The 21,480-nt window shown below is 45.6% G+C and overlaps 1 protein-coding gene across 1 annotated transcript in view; it reads left to right on the forward strand.

Annotated features, from left to right (window-relative positions):
* The window catches only part of LOC119185249 (5-hydroxytryptamine receptor 1), a 175,903-nt gene that overhangs the window by 87,633 nt on the left and 66,790 nt on the right, over positions 1–21,480 (forward strand). The window lies entirely within an intron of this gene.

Below are 21,480 nucleotides of genomic sequence, written 5' to 3' on the forward strand. Positions count from 1 at the left end.
AGCCAAACAAGCTGTCTCGCCACTGAATTGAGCCTACTTCTCTTCTCCCATCCTCCTTTTTTTTTTGCATGATTGCGCACTCGAGCATGTGCATGTGCAAATATCGGCGCCAAAGAGAATCGTGCCGTTCCTTCAGGTTTAGGTGTTGGACCCCGGGCAGACAGTAGGCCGATAAACAGCGCCCGCCGAACGTACTACCAATCTTATTGTCTGCATTGGAAGACAATAGAAAACGTTGGCATGGATGCAGCATGTTGTCCATCACAAAAAAAGTTAAAGTGAGCAAATACAGGCTCGAGGACTACAGAACAATACATAATAATAGTAATTGGGGTTTTAATTATAAAAAACACGTAATGATTATGATGAGACAAGCTCTATCGGTGACCTTCAGACATTTTGACCGTCTGGTGCTTTTTAACGTGCATTGGCATTGTACAGTACGCGGTTCTCTTTCACTTCGCCTCCATTCAAATGCGAGCGCCGCCGCCAGGACCGAACAGCGACCTTCGCGGATCAGCAGCCGATCACCTGCAATCGCTACACCACCGCGACGGACAACAGAACAAGACAACGCAGACGACTTGGGTTATGATGCAGTCGAATGCTCTACCACTGAGCAAGAGCACATTGTAACTATTCCAATGAAGTTTTAATCAATCAATAAATCAATCAATCAACCAATCAATAAATGGTGTTATGTTGCTGTCCTCTCTTGTGTTCGTGTTTGTACACTTTACCTTCTGTCATGAAGAATGTTTGACGACTCTTTAAAGACGTAATCCTTCCAAGCACCAACTTAGCGTGCCTCTCCCGCTACTCTGTCACAAATAGCATCACAGAGGCTTGTCGAATAAACTTTGTCTTAAGCGTTATCGTTTACAACATGCCTCCATTGCTTGCTTGCTTCCTTGCTTGCCTGATCGTCTTTTGAGGCTCTTGCGCACTAAGGGTTTGGCCATGAAGCTGGCGGTTAATATAAGTGAACAATTTGGGACTATGTAGGCTAGAAAGAGATTATTATTTTCGCCGTCATCATTTCCTTAAAAATGGCATCGAGGAATAGCAAAAGTCACTAGCCGAGTCAGATTATTCAAAAAAGTTGAGATTACTTAAAGCTAAATATAGAAATGGGATACTAAATGGGATTACTAGATATAGAAATGGGAAAAAAAATAAAGCAGTTTCGTCGGGGTGGTACCCAGCGTGAATGAGATCTGCAGCTAGGTAGCCTTCTTTATTTCTAGCTACCTTGTAAAAGGACGACTTTCGCCCGATGGGGGACGGGGTGATCATTATAATGAAAATTCCTTGCACACGTCGTGGATATAAAAGTCTTCGACGTAACTATGTCGTGAACGACATGTTTGCGTGTGACATTGGTGCCAAACTTACAAACTAAGGTCTATATGCGTCCCCACTATGAGAGTTTATAACCATGTCTGGCACTGTCATCCAACCTAGCTATCAGCTATCTGCGTAAAAGGGCACGTTGCATTACACTCCAACTACTGCGTGATAAACTAGATTTTACTACTCTGCGGGTGCGTGTCAAGTTGCTCCCCAAAATGGGTGACATGCTTTAGACATAGAGTTCTTTCACGAGCATTCTGTACACCCGCCGAAAAGCTTCTCGTCGCGTAAGTCTTGGTTTGCCGCGTTGGCTGTGGTCCTTGGCCACCATGTAGTCCCGGCACGTTTTCCTGCCCACTCAAGTTTTTCCGCTGCCTGACGAGTTTTACTACTGTCGTCGGTTTTATAGCTAATTTCCGGAAAACCACAACGCACATTCCTATTGTCCTTGCGTCACACTTCCAGTGTTGACGAGGGCTTCGATTTTCCTGTACTAGACATCGAAAGATGCTCGGCATTCAGGAAATCTCAAGGTCGCCAAGGAACCAACGCTAACATTCGCTGCGATACAGGGCGTCAACTATACGAGATGTCGTCAATGCATGGCATATACAGTATGAGCACTTGTCGTGATCGTGAGAGATTTAAGCCTGCACACGGGCAGCCAAGATTGCCGAAACGAAAGTGTAACAACGATCCATCGTGCGGTTGCATGAACCACTCTAAGCTAAAACGCCTTCTTCTACTTAGTCGATTTTATTAATTCCCCTCCCCGCAATAGAGCCTTCAACCCGTTAGGTGTGCGAGCGGATGCAATGGAAGTTTATGCATCTCATGCGGGTGCTTTGTGCCTCCGAGATCGGTGAATCTTTGACCAAACCCGAGTTATATATATATATATATATATATATATATATATATATATATATATATATATATATATATATATATATATATATATATATATATATATATATATATATATATATATATATATATAGTGAGAGAGAGAGGGGAACCTCTGGCGCTAGTGTCTATGGGAGCTGCAATGCACAGCGCTTCTGGAAGTAGGGCAATCGTGGGTATAGTCAACAAATTTGTCTAATCTTCGTTCGTAATTTCGGCTCCGTTTGGCTTCGCGTGGCTTGGAGCAGCTTTATCACGAAACGACAATAAACAAATGTTCATCACTTTCATTTCGCCACCTTAACATTTTAGGCTCACGACCTATTCAAATGGGCGCACGAAGCTCACAACGCACCACTCTTTTAAAACCGAAACACAGCCACAAACCAAGCAACAAGTGCGTTCAATGCTCGCAAGAACGAAGACTATATAGGCAGATTTGTGTACTGCCCGTCATTCTTATGGCGGCTGAACGATTGCAGCATCAGAGCTCCCTCTAGTAAATTTTGCGAAACTTTGAACCAAGTGACAGTGTCATGTAACAACGTCATCACATGGAGTGGCAATTTTTTTTCGTGTCTACGTGCGATGTCATCATGAAGTAGACAGAAAGAAAACAGCCTCGTGACACTGGGGACCAAACCTATAACTTTGGTAGAACCTGAATTTTTTGTAATTCGAGTCAGTATAGCCTATAGCCAAAGGGTAGCACCGAACCCGTGCCCCCCCCCCCCCCCCTCATAGTGTCTGTTTTCTTTTTCACCTTTGCATACAAAACAGAAAATAACCAATTTAGGGTGTCCCCACCCCTAAAAAAACTGCCTACGCACATGATTCTAGTGTCGGTGCGTTTTAGTCTGTGTTTTAAGCCGCTAGGGCCGTGAGTAGGACGCAACATTAGTACAAAAACGTAATCACCTCTTGATATTGAAGAAGGGCACCGTGCATTATTCATAAGTATTAGATCAATCAGGTCATGGTGAGCATATTCGCAAAGTTATTTAAACTGAACATCACATCTGCCTGAAGGGAGGCGGTAATCCGCTGCTCGGCCTCGGCAGATCGGCTCTGAGCTGTCCACCAAGCCTACGAGGCGGCTGAGGAGCTCGGCATCTTAGCTTCACGTGGGAGCGGCCCGCGAAACAGTGATTTGTATCTTAAAGGAACCAATAAAAGTTTATTCGCTCCAATTCAATCCGAGAAATGTATAGCATATTCGAACTGCATTGTGTGCTGCAAGAGCTTATGCTATCGAGAGAAAAAAATTCAAAACGAGGCATATCGGTTTCAACTAGCTGGCAATAGTTCATTAATTAGTCAGTTTTATAGATGCGGAGGCTTTACATTTTTGTCGTCTCTTCGTTTCCCCCAGTTACAGCAGCAAACTATACGAACCGCTGTTTGTGCCAGTGTAGGAATCTCCCACATGAGGAACCACGATGTTCCATTAAGCGCCTCCATGGGCAAGCAAAGCTTTGATGATAGATTAACATGTGGGGTTTTAACGTCCCAAAACTACCATATGATTATGAGAGACGCCGTAGTGGAGGGCTCCGAAAATTTTGACCACCTGGGGTTCGTTAACATGAACGGGCCCACATCTGAGAACACGGACAACATTTCCGCCTCCATCGGGAATGCAGCCGCCGCAGCCGGGGGGCAAGCAAAGTCAGACATCCCGTATTCCGCAGCCAGTTTTAACAATATTATTTGAGGGAAGAGGGTGTTTGCATCCTAAAACTAAGATATGATTATCAAAGGACTCGCAGTGGAGGACTCTAGAAGCTTGGAACACTTGTGGTTCATTATAACGTGCCCCTAAAGCTATAAGCACACGGCCCTCCACCGTTTGGACTGCATGATCGCCGTGTTCGGGATTCAATCCCGCGACCTACGGGTCAGCAGTCAAGTGCTGTATCTGCAAAACACGATAACCAGAACTACAACGGCGGATTTGAAAGCGGTTATTCTAAACAATCAGCGCGCCTCGCTGCGGTGGTCTAGTGGCTATAAGATAATCGGCTGCTGACCCGCAGGTCGTGGGATCGAATCCCGGCTTAGGCGGCTATTTCTGATGGAGGTGGAAATGTTGTGGGCCCGTGTGCTCAGTTTCGGGTGCACGTTAAAGAACCCCAAGTGGTCAAAATTTCCGCAGCCCTCCACTACGGCGTTGCTCACAATCATACGGTGGGTTTGTGACGTTAAACCGCACAAATAAATCAATCAATAAACGATCAGCGCGCGATGACACACGTTAGCGATGAGCGTATAACTGCCTGAGAGACTCGGATAGAACACTCGCCGTATAAGATCCATGACAGATACGCATATTTCGGATAAGTATCCATGGTAAGCCAAGCCAACTAGTGCAACGTAATCTCCGTCACTGTGATAATTTATGTGCACAAACGACAAACGAAGCACTTCATACTCGGCGACAATTTCATACTCGACGTGGCTTCCGCATATTCGTCTTCTTCTGCAAGTAATATACGGTAGCTTGCGGTTGCTTTCAGTTTTTCTCGCTCACATCTTTGACGCGTTTACAAAATTATGTACGAGAAAACTATGAATTGGAGAAGCATTTGGGATGTCCGGTGTAAGTTTCAGTGTTCTATTACGGGTTTATTTTTTTTTTTTGAAGAACGAAACTCCGCCCTTGGGGGCGCAAACTGTCGTCACGCACGCCATGTTTCCTTAGAAAATTGATGAGATCGAAAGGCGTTGATGTCTATACGAAATGGAAATAAAAAGAGATCATTCTTGAAAGGTGAACGAAAACAGTGTTTTATATGCCCACAACTTCCCACCGCCAATTCAGCCCTACAATAAAAAAGTATTTATTCGAACAAGGTAAATGAGCAAATTATCAGTTCTCGTAAGCACTTTTTTTTTTTTGCGCGGCAGCTGCAGGCATGTGCTTTGGCTCTGTAGCTTCCACATTTCTGTCAAGAAAAGTTTTCGCCGAGTATAGCTGATGTCACTACAGACGTAAGATGACAGGTTACCATATTCAAGGGACACGAAAGAGCTAGGCAAAACAATTTTTTTTTCGTAACGGCAAATCGCGCAATGCTGACAGCACGATTAATAGCGCCAGAAGACACCTGGCAAACAAAAGGAGTCATTTAAACAGGCCATGACATGGCCAATCACCAAACTGCGGTTTTCAGCGAGAGATAGATGTAGGTGGTCTGTTGTGTCGGTACATACACGCTAAGAAGTAAATCAGGAAGAGGGGCATCGAGGTTGCCCCTTTAGAGAAGTAACTAAGCTGCCACAGCCATTCCTCCATCTTAGGGATAACTGCGGAGTTACTCCACCCTCTCTCTGTTACTCCTCAAAGAAGCAACAGTTCTTTTTCGCGAAATAAAAATGAGACTCTGGATATTTTAACAAGCATTTCGTAGTGTGCACAGGCATATAATTAGATGTGCAATCGATGCGCAAGCATGACACTCAGAAATAAACGCCAGGAAATTTAAATTTAAAGCAAACACGCCGTATTTGATCTCACATCCACTCAGCACATACGCGTACACTAACCACTCCCCCACATCACGCTTTGGCACTGTCTAGAAGGGGACAGGTTTACGTAGACACTGATGGGTCGTTTACACCCGGCGCGAACTTTCGTGTATAGTCACAGGGCGCTTTCCTCCAGAAGGTGAAAAGCAGCCCACCTTTTGGGGGAGCAAAGCGCCCTTTTCGAGGTGACTGCGCAGTTATCCCAGGTAACTTTTTAGAGTGTACATGCGAATAATCAATCTAAAGAAATATTTGATCCAAATTAACCCCTAGAATTCGCGGGGTATAAACGCCACCTGCTACCACTACTTTCCTTTTGCCACGGCTGTTTGACGTCACGTGATTCATAAAGTATAGAGCCGTCGCCTTACACCCAAGTTTCAGCCACTGAAAACCTTATTTTTCAATGGAAGCTGTACGAACCTGAAATAGCTTTATTGTACGCGCTGCTTTCCACCAAAAATATATATATATATTGACCGGAACACAAACACTCGCAAAGCAAGCGGCTTGTTAATGTCGCTATTCGACAGTGCTCCAGTGCTGTCGGACACTCAGGCCGCTTGCAAGCTTACAAAAAAAAAAAAATGGCAGCATATCCACGGAGTTAATGATGGAAAGTGGGGTGAACCATCCGTCCGTCCATTCGTTTTTGCTTTGGTCCGTCCATGCGTTTGTCCACGCATCCGCCCCTGTGTGCGTTCATGCGTCCAGCCATGCATCTGTCTGTTCGTCCGTTCGTCCATCTAGTCAACACTCCAAGAACCACCATCTCGCATCTTTTCATCATATATTCCCCATGTAAAAACACCGCCATCCAGCGGACATTCCAAAGACTAAACGGGAGGTGGCACAAGTACACTTTCTTATGGCTTGCGCTTCGGGTCTACTCCCCACCTTTAACCACCTTGAGTTCATGGTATATACTAGTTCACTGTATTCATGGCACTCTGGCCCAACGCTCGCTAAACCTTTCTAAAACCATGGAGGTTACGTCCAGCGAGTATAACGTAGCAACCCTTTCTTGTAAGATAGTGCTCAATGTACATTCCGATGGCTGCTAATGGGGAATGAGACACAAGAGCATTCGGCTTTTAGTTAACACGCACGCTGCGAACTTTTTATTGTTCAACAGAGCACAGGAGAAATTTCGCATCGGCACCACCTTGTAGGTAAATATGTAACACTGGTTACACACTAAGACTGCGACTACGACAATGAGGGACGAACGGGTGCCGCTTCAAGGAGCTTTGCCCCTAAAATAGTCATTATAACAGAAGCACTTGACCTTTGAATGAACAAACAACGATGGATCACGACGGAGATGAAGACAACATGGCACTGTGTTTGCCCGCCAGCCCAATTCAAGACGCTGATAGAGAGCTTGACCAAACGCGCTGCAACGTTGCCAGATCGTTTGCGAACACACAACTATTAACCCGTATAACACAGATTATGAGTGAATCGGTGGCACGTTTAAAGACAATAATTGTAGCGGCGAGGTTTCGAGGTAGCCTGCGCCAGCTTGAAGTGGCGTTACATACTTTGACCACGTCTGCTATAGGGCTTACGGGATCGTTTATCGGTAAAAAACAAATGTTTGAACTATGTTCGCAGATACCCGAAGTCCTTACACTAGCAAGTTGCAAAAAAATTCACCGAACAAATCTGACCAAAATACACGAAAGAACTTCCATATTTATGGCGGCGCACTGCTGAAGTTTCACGAGCTGAAGTTTCGGTAAGAAATTCGAAACGAAACTGCGGCCTTGATTTCATTTCTTAATAATTATGTTCTAAAGCCAAAACTAATGAAGACTGAGTGCTGAAAGCGCAGTTTGTCTGTTTACAATGATTTAACACTTCAGTTTATGTCCTTTAGCGAACGCGTACGTACGTAAACGCAGCGGCAGTCAGCGGGAATCGATTTCCCCGTAACCGTAGTTACTAAGTGCCGCATCGCCACGGGCGCATGTTCTAGGATAACAGCCACGCCGCTTTAGCCTAACGAATCCCCAGCACCGCGCTCTTAACCTAAGTTCACTCAAGCTGTAGCAGGCGTTCAACGCAGGCACATCTCGTTTGCACAATGGATAAGCCACGCGTTTATGAGCCGCTCAACCATTGCAGCTGCACTTCTCGCGTCGTGTCGTCGCCAGCAACGCGCAATCGATCTCTCGCCTCCGAGTCGACGAAGGGAATTAAAGAGCGCTTACTCTAATTCGACATGAGTGTTTTGCATAGGAACTAGCGGCGTTAATTACTAAAGCGAAGGCATCACATGGTCGGAGCATAGCCGAGAAGTAAGGCCAGGCGACGAATTTACAGTAGCTTCTTTATGGTCGACTGTTAAATGCGAAGCATTTCTTAGCGCACCTTTTTGCGCACTTGTGTTTCTCGTGCAAGCACACACGTTACCGCACGGGTCATGAGAGGCGCGACTCTCGGATCAGGCCCTGGAAAACCAATTGGCAACCCTGGACCAAGCCCCGCGAGTTGCTATAGCCAGTGGAGCTCTGGACGAAGGGCCCCGCACACTTTAGTTATTGAAAGTACAAATAAACGTTTATTCCTTCGCTGTCTTGTCGTCCTTCCACCTTCCATGCGAACAAAAATAGCCCGGTCTCCAAGTATTCGTTTGGAAGATGGAATTGTATACATTGTACCTGACTGTGTCATTCTCCTTGCTTGTTAATCAATTAATCGATAAAAAGCTCTCTTAAATAGGGACCCAAATACTGGTGCCTAAGACGAGCACGATTAATTGTTAATCAAATAAAAATTAACTAACCAATCAATCATGGTGTCTGTCATAATCATATCGTGGTTTTGGGACGTTAAACACCACATATCAATCAGCCCGTTCCAGTTACAAACATGTTGCAATTTCACCCATTTATGGCAGCATTGTCCATCTTCTTTCACAATCTACTGTTCATTAATTAGCTGTGACGTAAATTATCTACCTTATAAAGCCGTAATGGGCAATTAATGAGGACCACAGACAGCACCGGGATGATCATGGCACGCGTTTAGATTGAACTTGTCGCGCTGTTATTACACCTACATCGCTATACGTAATGAGAAATTAATGGCTTGTGCTGTTACGAACGACAAAACTAAAAAGTATGTGTCATCGCCATTACATTCATCTCTGTTTAATTAACCACGATCATAGTGATGACGTGCGACATACGGATTCAAGTAACAACGTATTGGAAGCAACTTTTGTCCCTGCTTGCCGGAGGGCGCTCTATAATTACAGCCGGATCCCTTGTTACAACTGTTCTAACAATTTCGACTTTTTGTTATAGTTTCAAAACCACACTACAATAACGAGGAACGTCGTAGTCCAGCAGTGCAAAAATTTAGACCAACTGTGGTTCTTCGATGTGCACCCAAACATGCCTACAGAGGCGTCAAGCACATTTGCCTCCATCAGAATTGTGGCCACCACCGCGGGGATTTAATTCCGCAACATTGGGGCATTACAACTGTTCACCTTCTGTAAAAGAAAGGGACAAGGATATTGAAGCGCCTGTTTATTGTTCAATTGACCTTGGTGAAGATGCTGTTCGGTCTGCCCACGAAAACGCCCAGACAACCTCAATACCTATATCGTGAACCGACGCTGCAAGGGGCCTTCTTTCGTTCGCTGGTTCCAATGTTGGAAACTTGGCTGAGTGAAGCCCGAGTCGGGAACCACCGCCTACGTAAACTGGACCCATCGAGGAAGCCTCAAGTTCTATCGGACTTCTTGCGCAGGGACGCAACCTTACAGTGCCACCAGATGTTATGAGAAGCTTTCACGAAGGTGTACTACTTTCGCATAAGAATGAGAGATAACTGCAAGTGTGACTCGTGCAATAGTGACGAGATAATAGAGCATTCCCTGTATTCCGTGATCATTTTGCGAGCGAACGCGACGTGCCCCCCGAAACGGTAAACAAACGAGATGATTAACCACTTTTTGAAGAGAATATTCTCGGATCATGGCTCTACGCGTCGCAGGCCAACAAAGCGAAGCGGGCCCTGTTAGGTTTTTGCTAACTCGAGCGGACCAAGTGACCGCTTGTAAGCGTTTAATGGAGAGGCACACATGTATACCCAGACGGTGCTCTCTTCCTTTTCTTTAACGCAAAAAGGCCTTCTCCCAGTGCAGGGTAGCAAACCAGACGCACGCGTGGCTGACCTCCCTGCCTTTCATTTCTTCCCTTCCTCCTCGTCATTGTATAAGTGTTTCATCTATAAACACTGTTGACAGTACTTGGCGCAGACCGCGCGGTAATTTCTGTGAAGCTTCGTGATTGCATGCGCAGTACTCGATTAGCGACGTTTATTCTAGTGTTTTAGCAAGCACGAGCGATAAAGCTCCAATGTTCAATGCCGCATGCATAAATGCCGACGCACCTGATAGCAGATCAGCTCACTGAACGACCAACGCTGCTCTTGTGTCAATGTTGAGCACGTGTTAATTTTGTGACTTTTGGTTTCTCAGGAACTAATTTGCCCATACAAAAAATCAAATATTTTTATCTTAGATCAACTGACTGCTACACTCTTCAACGTCACAGCTCGTGGCAATGTACTGACACGTTCACCTCAGTGTTAATTTTGGACTAGTTTTTCAACTCAAAGAAAAAGAAACATAGCCCCTTTTTTCTCTCTCTCTCTGATTGTCTTGTTTCTGGATACGACGCAACATCATCTCGCGGCTCACATCGAATAGTGACATAAAACAGTACGAGAGAACTAAAATACATCCTGGGACGCTATTGTATCACGAAACAACACCGTTGGCAATGGTCACATACACCGAGATATTTTCGCGGCTCAGCACGAAATGACTCGGCAAACTTTTCCCGCGTGTTTGCGCAAGATACGAGCACCACAGCACCCACCGAGTGCGACATTCTCGTTCTCTGCGGGCTCGAGCCGAGCGGTGTAACACAGCGGCAAGTTGAAATCCTAAACAATCGGACCAGCGTTTTCGAAGGATACGAAAACGTTCACTCACAATAAACAAGGCGCAGTGTGAGCCTCCCGAGGCATTGCGTTCAGTCGCAGACTCCGAGACAGCCGCCAGGTCCCTGAGGTGCACTTCGGATGGGTCGTCTGAAGCATTGCCCTGTTCGGCTAGCGAAAGAATGGTCGCCGAAAGTTACGACGGGGTTTGGGCAGTGCGCTTCGGTGGGACGCGCTAGAAGAAGCTGGCCGGCTCCGCGAACTGGACAGCAATGCGTCGCTGGCTTGTGACACAATACACAACGGCACCCAAGGTGGCAGTATCCGTTAGAGTTAAAGGTAAACGTACGGAGGCGTGTGGAACAGCAATAGCAGGTGCTCGACTGATGACGCTTGCGCGTACTGCTTAGACCTTGCTTCAGCATTCGCCGCTATGTCTGCGGCAGACAGCACAGACGCTTTAATTACTTAAAAAGAACCATATAACTAGTCATGGCTCATCGCAAAGAGCAACACATTCTCGTTTGTCTATGAAAATAGGTACACCTTTTATTGGAACCTAATAGGAACGTGGTATAGAAAGGCCCTAGTCACTTCAGCTTCAAAAAGCTAGTTTGATAGGCAATATGTTTATTATAAAACAAAATATGAGCTCTAATATCAGCAATACAAAGTGTCACTATGAAATTGAAAGCTTAATCCGCTAAATTGCCGTACATGTGTATAGGCTGCAATGTGTATGTGCTGGGTATCACCTCTAATTATTTAAGGGGTGCCCCTAGTCTGCCTAACGTGTTTACCCTATAGGACCTCTTCTGCCATTGTTTAATGTGCAGGCCATGCTAGTTGCCCCACCGCGGTGGTCTAGTGGCTAAGTTGCTTGGCTGCTGATCCGCAGGTCGCGGGATCAAATCCCGGTAGCGGCTGCTGCATTTTCGATAGAGGTGAAAACGCTGTAGGCCCGTGTGCTCAGATTTGGGCGCACGTTAATGAAATCTAGGTGGTCGAAATTTCCGGAGCCCTCCACTATTGCGTGTGTCATAAATCATATGGTGGCTTTGGAACGTTAAACCCGGCATATCAATCAATCAATCCTGGTCGTGGCGGTCACACTTCGATGGAGGCGAAAAAGTAGAGGCCCGTGCACTGAGCGATGTCAGCGATCGTTACTGGCCGAAATTTCCGGGGCCCTCCACAACGGTGTTTCTCACAATCACATCTTGGTTTTGGGACGTTCAAGCCAACAAATCATCATTATCAAGCCTGTTTCTGACACCACTAGTGGGCGGAGTGGAGGGGCGGAGCAGTGCTACTTGTCTTCCACTAATATATAACACTGCACACGCTCATGAGCACGTCGATTTGAAAAAGAAAATAATAGACATGTCTAATAGTATAGCTGCACTATCTACTGGATGAAAGCTCTCAGAAAGTACGCGAAAAGACGTGGCTCACCGAAAGCGCCGGAGGGTGACTGCGCTGGAACTCAAGAAGGGCGTTTGAGATTCGGCCGTGCCCATCGCTGCTTTTCTTTTTTTCCCTGCCACAGGCGGTCTGGCTCGGAGTGCCACATGTCCGCGATGTATTCTGATCGATATCGATCTTTGACATAGGACAGCTTTGGTTAGAGTCGAAGGCGGCTAAGCGCGACGCCCGTGATTGACGGCGTGTATACAGAGCGAGTGCGTACTGCAGTTGGCTGCAAAGTGCGTCCGTCACAACACTGCAGCGGAAAGGGAACGTACGAGGCTGAAAGCTAGCGCAACAAGTGACGACAGTGCAGCGATGCGTGTTTTTGTTTTTTTTTTACCTCGAATGTGCATGCCCATCGACGAAGAAAGCAGGCTACGCCTAAACAAAAGAAGTAAAGAGTAATTGCCACAGCTTGCGAGTCGTGCACGGCTGGGCATCAACAGAGATTGTGGGCACCTAGCGGGTTTTGGCTTGGCTTTGCTGTTACCGTCTGACTTCTCTCCTTCCCATCACTTGCTATACTATACTAATCATGGTTATGCTTGCTCTTTGTGTGTGTGTGTGTGTGTGTGTGTGTGTGTCTGTCTGTGTGTGTGTGTGTGTGTGTGTCTGTGTGTGTGTGTGTGTCTGTGTGTGTGTCTGTGTGTCTGTGTGTCTGTGTGTCTGTGTGCGCGCGTGTGTGTGTGCGCGCGTGTGTGTCTGTGTGTGTGTGCGCGCGTGTGTGTGTGCGCGTGTGTGTGTGCGCGTGTGTGCGCGTGTGTGCGCGTGTGTGCGAGTATTTCTGTCTCTCTCGATATCATTCTCTGCCTTGATGTCTTCCTTACTTTTTTGTACTTTTTCTTCTTTATTTTTCTAGCCTCGCGGGTATTTAACGAATGAATTCGGCATCCCCCACTGCTTATACCTCTGGTCCATCTATCTCTACGCAATAATAAAGATGGGTATGCTGCCGTTTTTTTCTTTATTTTTCTGTACTTATACCTATTCTCACTTTCTATCCTCGGCTTTTTTTTTTCTTCTATCTCCATATTCGTCTCTATCTATTTCTCTTTATGTCCATGTTTCGTAATGATAACTATTTTCTACTCATAACGCACGGGCAACCACGCGCATTACATCTATGCTGCTGCAATAGAAGGATGTAAGGAGAAGAAGCTCGCACACGCACAGTTCCGCTTATTGAACGCTGTATACGCCAATTACGTTTCAAAACAAACTCTGCTGACAAGCTCGAATAGGATACTTTCAGACAAGACGCTGTCGGCTTCATAGATACAGTGCTAAACTACCAGCCATAAATTCTGCGATAGCCGACATCCGAGTGTCTTGTCAACGGCGGGATATCGTAAATTAGACCCGTTTTCTCCATTTCACAAGATGCTTCACAGCGCAGGCCTGCGTGACAACCTGTTTACTTGTACACCACTCGTGTGAAATCTTCGTAGCGTAGTACATGAGTACGACGTCAAAACAAAACTCATGCAATCTGAACTTTTGTTTTGTTTTCGTCACACAGGAAAAACTAAGACCCTTCATCGTTTTTTTTTTTTTACTCTAGCGGATGTAACTGTGGTCCGTCTTCAGAAGAGTTGCAATGCTCTGCAGCACAGTAAACATTACAATCGCACGTTGTCACGAGCCTGATCAGACTGTATGGAAACTCTAAAGGTGTAGTATTGTTGGACGTGGTAAAACTATCACTCAAGCATGTGCTCTAACTACCCATGAAATGCCGCGAAACGCTCATGGTTAGTAAATAAATAAAGAGATAAATGAATAAATTATTATTGCGGGAATATTCTACTATATTATCATTCTCTTGACCCACGCGTTAAAATTTCGGACATGGCGTTCAGCTCTGACTGAAAGCTAGTAGCGATGAGCGGGTGATGTATACCCTTGCGTGAGTTTCGGTGGTAAGTCGAAAGGACAAGCTATATATATACCGGCATTATGAGGTCTTACCCAAGGATTATCAACTTCACTATCGCCAACGATAAATTCGTGCACCCAGATTAAAGTGACAGCCTCAGAACAGGCCATCCGCCGTCGAAGAGCGCACGAAAGACGAATGCGCTAACCTCGCGACTTCTCCGCTAATCCGCTTATAGGTTCCGCCGGACTAAAACTTGCAACTATAATTTTCAGACTGCATTAGACGAGCAGGCCCCAAATACTCCGTCCTTGTTAATTCAGCGGGAAAGTGTCTATTGAGGGACGATACTTAAGAACAGTCCTAAATTTAGTCCGAGCACGCATGTTCACATATATGCGCGAACGATGCTGAATACATAGAGTATAGTTCTTGGCGAATGTCTTATAAAACTTTCTCTATCCCTCATGACGTAGGCAGCAGTCGTGCGCTAAAAAGGTTTTTGTTTGTTCCTACTTGGACGTATAGGTTACTCTTTTGTGTTGTTTTTGTTTGTCATGACAATATATAAATTCATGATATTTACATTTTGTAATTTACAAAGACATGTCGAAACAAAAGTAGACGAAGACCGCTGATAATTGCAAAGCAGGCCATTTGCCAATTGATTGTCTGCTTATCGAGAATTTTTCAGCCTATTAGCTCTTCATTGTTATGGCTGCTGCAGTTAATTATCCTGATATTATTAGCAACCATTCTTTAAACCAATTGTATGCCTCTTTGATTATACTTACATTTTTTATGTTTCCTATCAACCTGAACACTATCTCTAGCTGGTCTAACACTTGGCTTATGATGGTAAATACTAATAAATGCAAAGTTCTTTGTTTTGGACGAAAACATACCGTCTCCGACTTTTCATACCACACACGAGATAATATGTTCCCGCGGGCATCATCCTACAAATATCTGGGCACCCACCTTAAACCAGGTTCTTCCTGGCTAGAACACGTCAATTCTGTTTGCGCTAACACCTCCAACACATTAGGGTATTTACGCCGAAACCTCCATCATTGTTCATCTAACGTTCGCAAACTGTCTTATCTTACTTTCGTCCGCCCGCAGCTAGAATGTGCCTCATCTGTTTGGTCCACTTCCGCTCAGTATCAAATTAACATGCTGGAAGCAATTCAGAACAGAGCCTCCCGTTACATTTCTAGGAACTACAACATTTGCTCCAGTGTGACTCAGCTTAAACTTGATCATTCCCTCCAAGCATTGCATGTTCGCCGTCACATGCCCTTGTTATGCCTATTCCATAAGTACGTGTACAGTGACTAAACATAGTCATTGCACCTTCAACGCCTCCTCTGCGAGTCATGCAGGACACATAATCATCTCAGCTCCACGCGCATGTTTGGTAACACAAACACGTTCAACACATCAGCCCAGCCGCAAGCCATTCGCATGTGGAATGATCTTCCCGACCATACCGCCTCTGATAGTCACCCTAACACACTTCGGCAAAAACTTGACATGCATTTCTTTAATGTAGCATCGTGAGATTTGTTTACTTGTTTAACTTTCGAGCTATTTTATTTTGTGAAATGTTCGCCTTTATTTTCATCAGCAAGATGTAATCTCATTTTTTAAGTGCTGCTGACCTACTGAATTGTTAGTTTTCTTACACCTCATGAAGCTGCTATTACTAACGAGCATTGTGTGTAGTTGTTCGATCCTTACAGGTTTACTGGAGAATTCTCTGTAAACCCCCCTTACCCAACGCCTTCGGGCCTGTAAGGTATTTTTCAATAAATAAATAAATATAGCGGTGTTTTGACTAATTATCTCTAACATTGCCATGTCATTGCGATCTGGCATTGCGGTATGCGACCATCTCAGCTGTGCGAATTTGTTAATTTTGTGTCCGAAGTTATGCACATGTACTACGAAATATCTAACACACACACAAACACACACACACACACACACACGCACACGCACGCACGCACACTCAAACACACACACACACACGCACACACACGCACACACACGCGCACACACAAGCACACACACACACGCATGAACGCACGCACACACACACATGCGCGCGTTGCGCTTTGTGTACACTGACTCGGTTATTTTTTCTTTCATTACGCTTTCCGCAGGACTTGTCGTCTTCACTCTGTATGTAATCCATAAAGCACAATGTCGTATCGAGGGGAGGGACCGGGGGCAACTTGTAGTCGTGAAAAAAATGTGTCATTCCTGTCATACAGCTGTTATATCGTGGAAGTATTTGTAAATATCGCGGCTCGTTTTTTCTTTTTTAGACAAAAGTATAATTAGAACTGTTATGTGTACTTAAAAAGTGTTTAGTGATTTAGAGTTCATGGTACTCTCCTCTGAAAGAGCAGATAGCCGTCCCAGTTTTATGAAATCCTTACATCGACATCGTGCGAATGTTAGTTTAAGAACCGATTGATTTGATAGATATATGTGGGGATCAACGTCCCAAAACCACCATATGATTATGGGAGACGTCGTAGTGGAGGGTTCCGGAAATTTCGACCACCTGGGGTTCCTTAACGTACACCCAAATCTGAGCAAACGGGCCTACAACACTTCCGCCTCCATCAGAAATGCAGCCGCCGCAGCCGGGATTCGAACCCGCGACTTGCGGGTCAGCAGCCGAGTACCTTAGCCACTAGACCACCGCGGTGGGGCTAGATTAAGACCTAGCTGTTACATTAAGGATACTTAAGAAATCCTACGGTTCGTATTTCCGCACATATCAGGCTCTTCGGTGGCACAGCTTTGGGGAGAACCTACATGGCCGGTTGCAAACCATGACCACGACAACGTGCTCATATGCATAATGTACTATGACCACTATGCTGGCCCAGCTTGTTTTGTTCTGAAATTCAAGAGAGGTCTTCATTTTTCCTAAAGTGACGAGCTCTTTTTGAAACATTCTTCATCACCCACCCTGCTTAGAAAGCACTTTATGACATAGGGGTATCCAGGAGAGGGGGGAAGGTGTCAGACACCCTTTCTCTGTATATATACGCACATATAAACGCATGCACGAACACACACAAAGTGTGATTGGACCTCCCCCTCCTCTCCCGAAAAAAATTGATGGCTACGTTCCTGCTTTATGACTCCGGCTTGTCATCGCTCCAGCTTATGCGGTGTGATCACGCTTACAGTAACCCGCTCAATACAGGTAATAATAGGCCTATAGTAGTGCTCAAGCCCGGATTAAAATGAACGAACAAATGTCTAAAACAGTATAAGTAACAAAAGTATCCAAGTCAAGTAATCGGGATGATTAACTTAAAATTGCTAAGAGGTGCACGTGTGTCAGCCTGAGTTATGGGCCCCCGTAGCAAGATTCCACTATAGTGCTGAGAATACGTGCATATTAAACATTGGCGTCATTGCCGTTTTGGGAAACTTATAGCAGTGGCAAAGCTACGACCGGGAATCGTTGGTTGCCCGTGCGACGCACATCCTCAAGCTCAACAGAAGCGAAGACTCCATATGCTTGAGGGGCGAAGCTCTTAAAGGTTCGAGCAGTGTTGGTGTCCGGCTGGTACGCTCCAAAAAACCGAAGTCGAAACTGAGAACTTGGCCATCGAAAAACAAAAACATCTGTGTGAAAAGCCCACTTTGTGCACATCAATCAAGCCCATCATAGCACAAGATCACCGGCACTGTCCGTCTGCCCATGCATCCGTCCGTCCTCCCACGCGTTCCTCCGTCCGTGAGTCCGTCCGTGTATCCATGCGTACGTCCACCGTTCCATTCATCCAACCGTCCATTCGTCCGAATCTGTACGTCTTTCATACTAGTCGGCGACCTCAACGCAGACATTATGAATCTTAGGACGATGACGATAGTTATAGTGCGAAAACAAAACGACGACACATAGACAAGAAAGACACGAAAGACACGAGCGCTCGTGTCCTTCTTGTCTCTGTGTCAATGATTTGTGGGGTTTAACGTCCCAAAACCACCATATGTATATGAGAGACGCCTCTTTTCTCTGCGTCGTCGTTTTGTTTTCTCGCTATAACCATCGTCATGCCATACTAACTAGCCCAAGCTGCCACACTTCTATGAATCTTAGGACCTCGCTTCGCCCACTCATCATTCACTCCAGGTAGTTGCGTGGATGTTTTCCCCTCCAGGTAGAGCAGGTATTACTGACATTACAGAGAGGGACTACGGTTTAGACACGCGAGACGGCCTACGAAGGAAATGTTAGCTGCCTCCGGAGCTTCCTGGAGCACTCGCAAAGCCTCTTGATGAGAGGCTGCACTCTTAAGAGCGATCGAGGTAGTATTTCATGCCGAGCGTCTTGTTCGCGTGGCTAAAATGAGCTGCGCGCTCCTGGCCCTTCCCTAATTGGCTTCTGCGCAACATGTGAAGTCAGTGTATACTTGCGGCAGCGCCTCTGTATATCTGCGTAATATACTCGCAGCGTCTCGCGTCATTTCCTGCAATTAGGAAGCGCCAGGATGCCTCAGTCGCGTAAAGAGCTCGTAAGCACGCTTCTGCAGCCATTCACGGTGCTTCTGAGTGGGCGATGTATGTCTGGAACGATGGAACCGAGCCCCGCACAAAAAGAAAAGAGACCCTGGGCGTACAGGCGGAATCACACATAGAGCGGTGTAGTGCATGGCTGTAAATGCTGCCGTTGTCCGTAGCTACTACCTCGCACATTAGCTTAGGCTTGTCTTCATGCTTGAGTTATAGTTTGAAAACCTAATATGCCGTATGAGTATGATAGGTATCATTACGACGTGGATCTTTACATACTTCTGCAGAAAGTTGAAGCGACCGGCTGGATGCTCTAGCCAAGTGTGATTCCGCTCCCTTTTCAAGGATTTAGTTCATTGTGCAACGTGCTGTATCAACCAGAGTGGACTGTTTGAGTGGCAATTCATGCCACAGATATATTTGACAGGATTGTTTTGCGTTTGATCGCTACCTCATAGACTTAAAAAAGCGCAGAGCAGGTCTTGAAGACAATCTAATAATTCACAATTTTCCACCATGCAATCTTATAGCAACAAGACGCATCTTTCATCAGAATAGATAATCCGTTCAATCCGGCAGGACCCCTAACAAGGTGCTTAGCGTATGACCCACAATGACATCGTGCCATTCCCACGGCACATCTCAAAATGGTCTTTAAAGTGTCTTACGCAACCGTGAAAATTACTGCCTCAAATATACTACCAACGCCTTACCATCCATCATGCACCTTCAGGAGTTCTGCGAAAGACGAACGTTCCGGGGACCCCGTATACACGACAAACTACCAGGTGCACAGCCAACTACTGATTCATCGAAAATTCCTGCATAGTTGCTTTCTCGGCGCTGAATTATTCACAGGTTCATTGAACATGACCTCACAGAGTGAACAACTTTCTTTAACACAAACCTATCGTGAATGAACGAGCGGTTTCTAGGACGGACGCCATCAGCGTGATTGAACAATGTGAAGCAGGCTCGTTGCTTTGCTGTATCACGTACAGTCCGGAACAGTGCAAAGACAATCATGCAACTTAAACTGCTTCGATATGCTAGTATTGCGGTTGTAGAGAATGCTGTTGGGCCAGTTTGTTGAAAGATACCAGTTTCGGCACAGTGAGAGATGCAGAATGATGCAGAATGTCAAAGACGGCTAGTTCAGCCGTCTCCTACTTTCTCCCCTTACCTTTCGCGTTGATACATTTGGAAACGCATTGTTGAAAGTAGGGCATCATCGTCATCATAAGCCTGACTATGCCCACTGCAGGGCAAAGGCCTCTCCCACGATCCGCCAAGCAACCCGGTCTTGTGCTTTCCGTTGCCACGTTTTACCCAGGAACTTTTTAACCCCACCTAACTTTCTGTCTCCCTTTCCTGCGTTTGCCTTCTCTGGGAATCCAGTCAGTTACCCTTAATGACCACCGGTTATCCTGCCTACGGGCTACAGTCCGGCCCATGTCCATTTCTTTTTCTTAATTTCAACTATGATATCCTTTACATCGGTTTGTTCCCTGACCCACTCTGCTCTCTTCTTGTCTCTCAAGGTTACGCCTACCGTTTTCCTTTCCATCACTCAATTTAAGCTGAACCCTTCTTTGTAAGCCTCCAGGTTTCTGCTCCACAGGTAACTACTGGCAAGATGCGGCTGTTATATACCTTCCTCTTGAGGGATAGTGGCAATCTACCAGTCAGGATTTGAGAGTGCTTGCCAAATGTGCTCCGCCCCATTCTTATTCTTCTAGTTACTTCAATCTTGTGGTTCAACTGCGAGGCTAATACCTGTCCTAAGGAGACATATTTCTTTACAACTTCTAGCGCCTCTCCACGTATCTCAAAGTGCTGTTTTCTGCCAAAATTGTAGATTGATACGTAGGGTTTAATGTCCCAAAACCACTACATGATTATGAGAGACGCCGTAGTGGAGGGCTCCGGAAAATTTTGACCACCTGGGGTTCTTTAACGTGCACTCAAATCTGAGCACGCGGGCCTCAACATTTCCGCCTCCATCGGAAATGCAGCCGCAGCAGCCGGGATTAAAACCCGCGACCTGCGGGTCAGCATCCGAGTACCTTAGCCACTAGACCACCGCGGCGGGGCCAAGATTGTTGCACATTACTCTAGTTTAGAGCATAATCATTTTCAGATCCGCTTTTCTGCTTTCCGTGTCCAGTTCAGTAATCATGAACTGTAATTCATTCCCTGAGTCACTCATCAAAACAATGTCATCAGCGAGCCACAGGTTACTAAGGTACTCTTCATTAACTCTTATCCCTAACTCTTCCCAGTTTAGGGTGCTGAATACATCCTGTACACACGCGGTGAATAACATTGGAGAGATTGTGTCTCCTTGCCTTACACCCTTTTGGGGGGCGGGGGGGGGGGGGATTTGGTCGCTATCTTTATGGAGAGTTATAGTGGTGAATGCGGATCATCTGTAGATTTATTCCAGTATATTTATGCAGGGTTCTTTGATTCTCTGATTCCGTAGCCCCTGCATTACTTCTGATGTCTCGACTGATTCAAACGCCTTCTCGTAATCTATAAAAGCCATACATAGAGGTTGGTTGTATACAGCGCATTTCTTTATTACCTGACTGATTGTATGAATATGGTCTCTATTGGGGAGTAGCCCGTACGAAGTCCTGCTTGGTCATTTAGCTGATTGAACTTTAATATCATCTTAATACCATTAGCTACTATTTTTGTAAATAGTTTGTAGAGAACGGAGAGTAAGCTGATTGGCCTGCAATATTTTAAGTCTTTGACGTCTCCTTTCTTTTGAATTAGGATGATGTTGGCGTTCTTCCGAGATTCTGGTACCCTTCATGTCAAGAAAC

Source organism: Rhipicephalus microplus, chromosome 6 (genome assembly GCF_043290135.1).
Source record: "Rhipicephalus microplus isolate Deutch F79 chromosome 6, USDA_Rmic, whole genome shotgun sequence".
Lineage (NCBI taxonomy): Eukaryota > Metazoa > Arthropoda > Arachnida > Ixodida > Ixodidae > Rhipicephalus > Rhipicephalus microplus.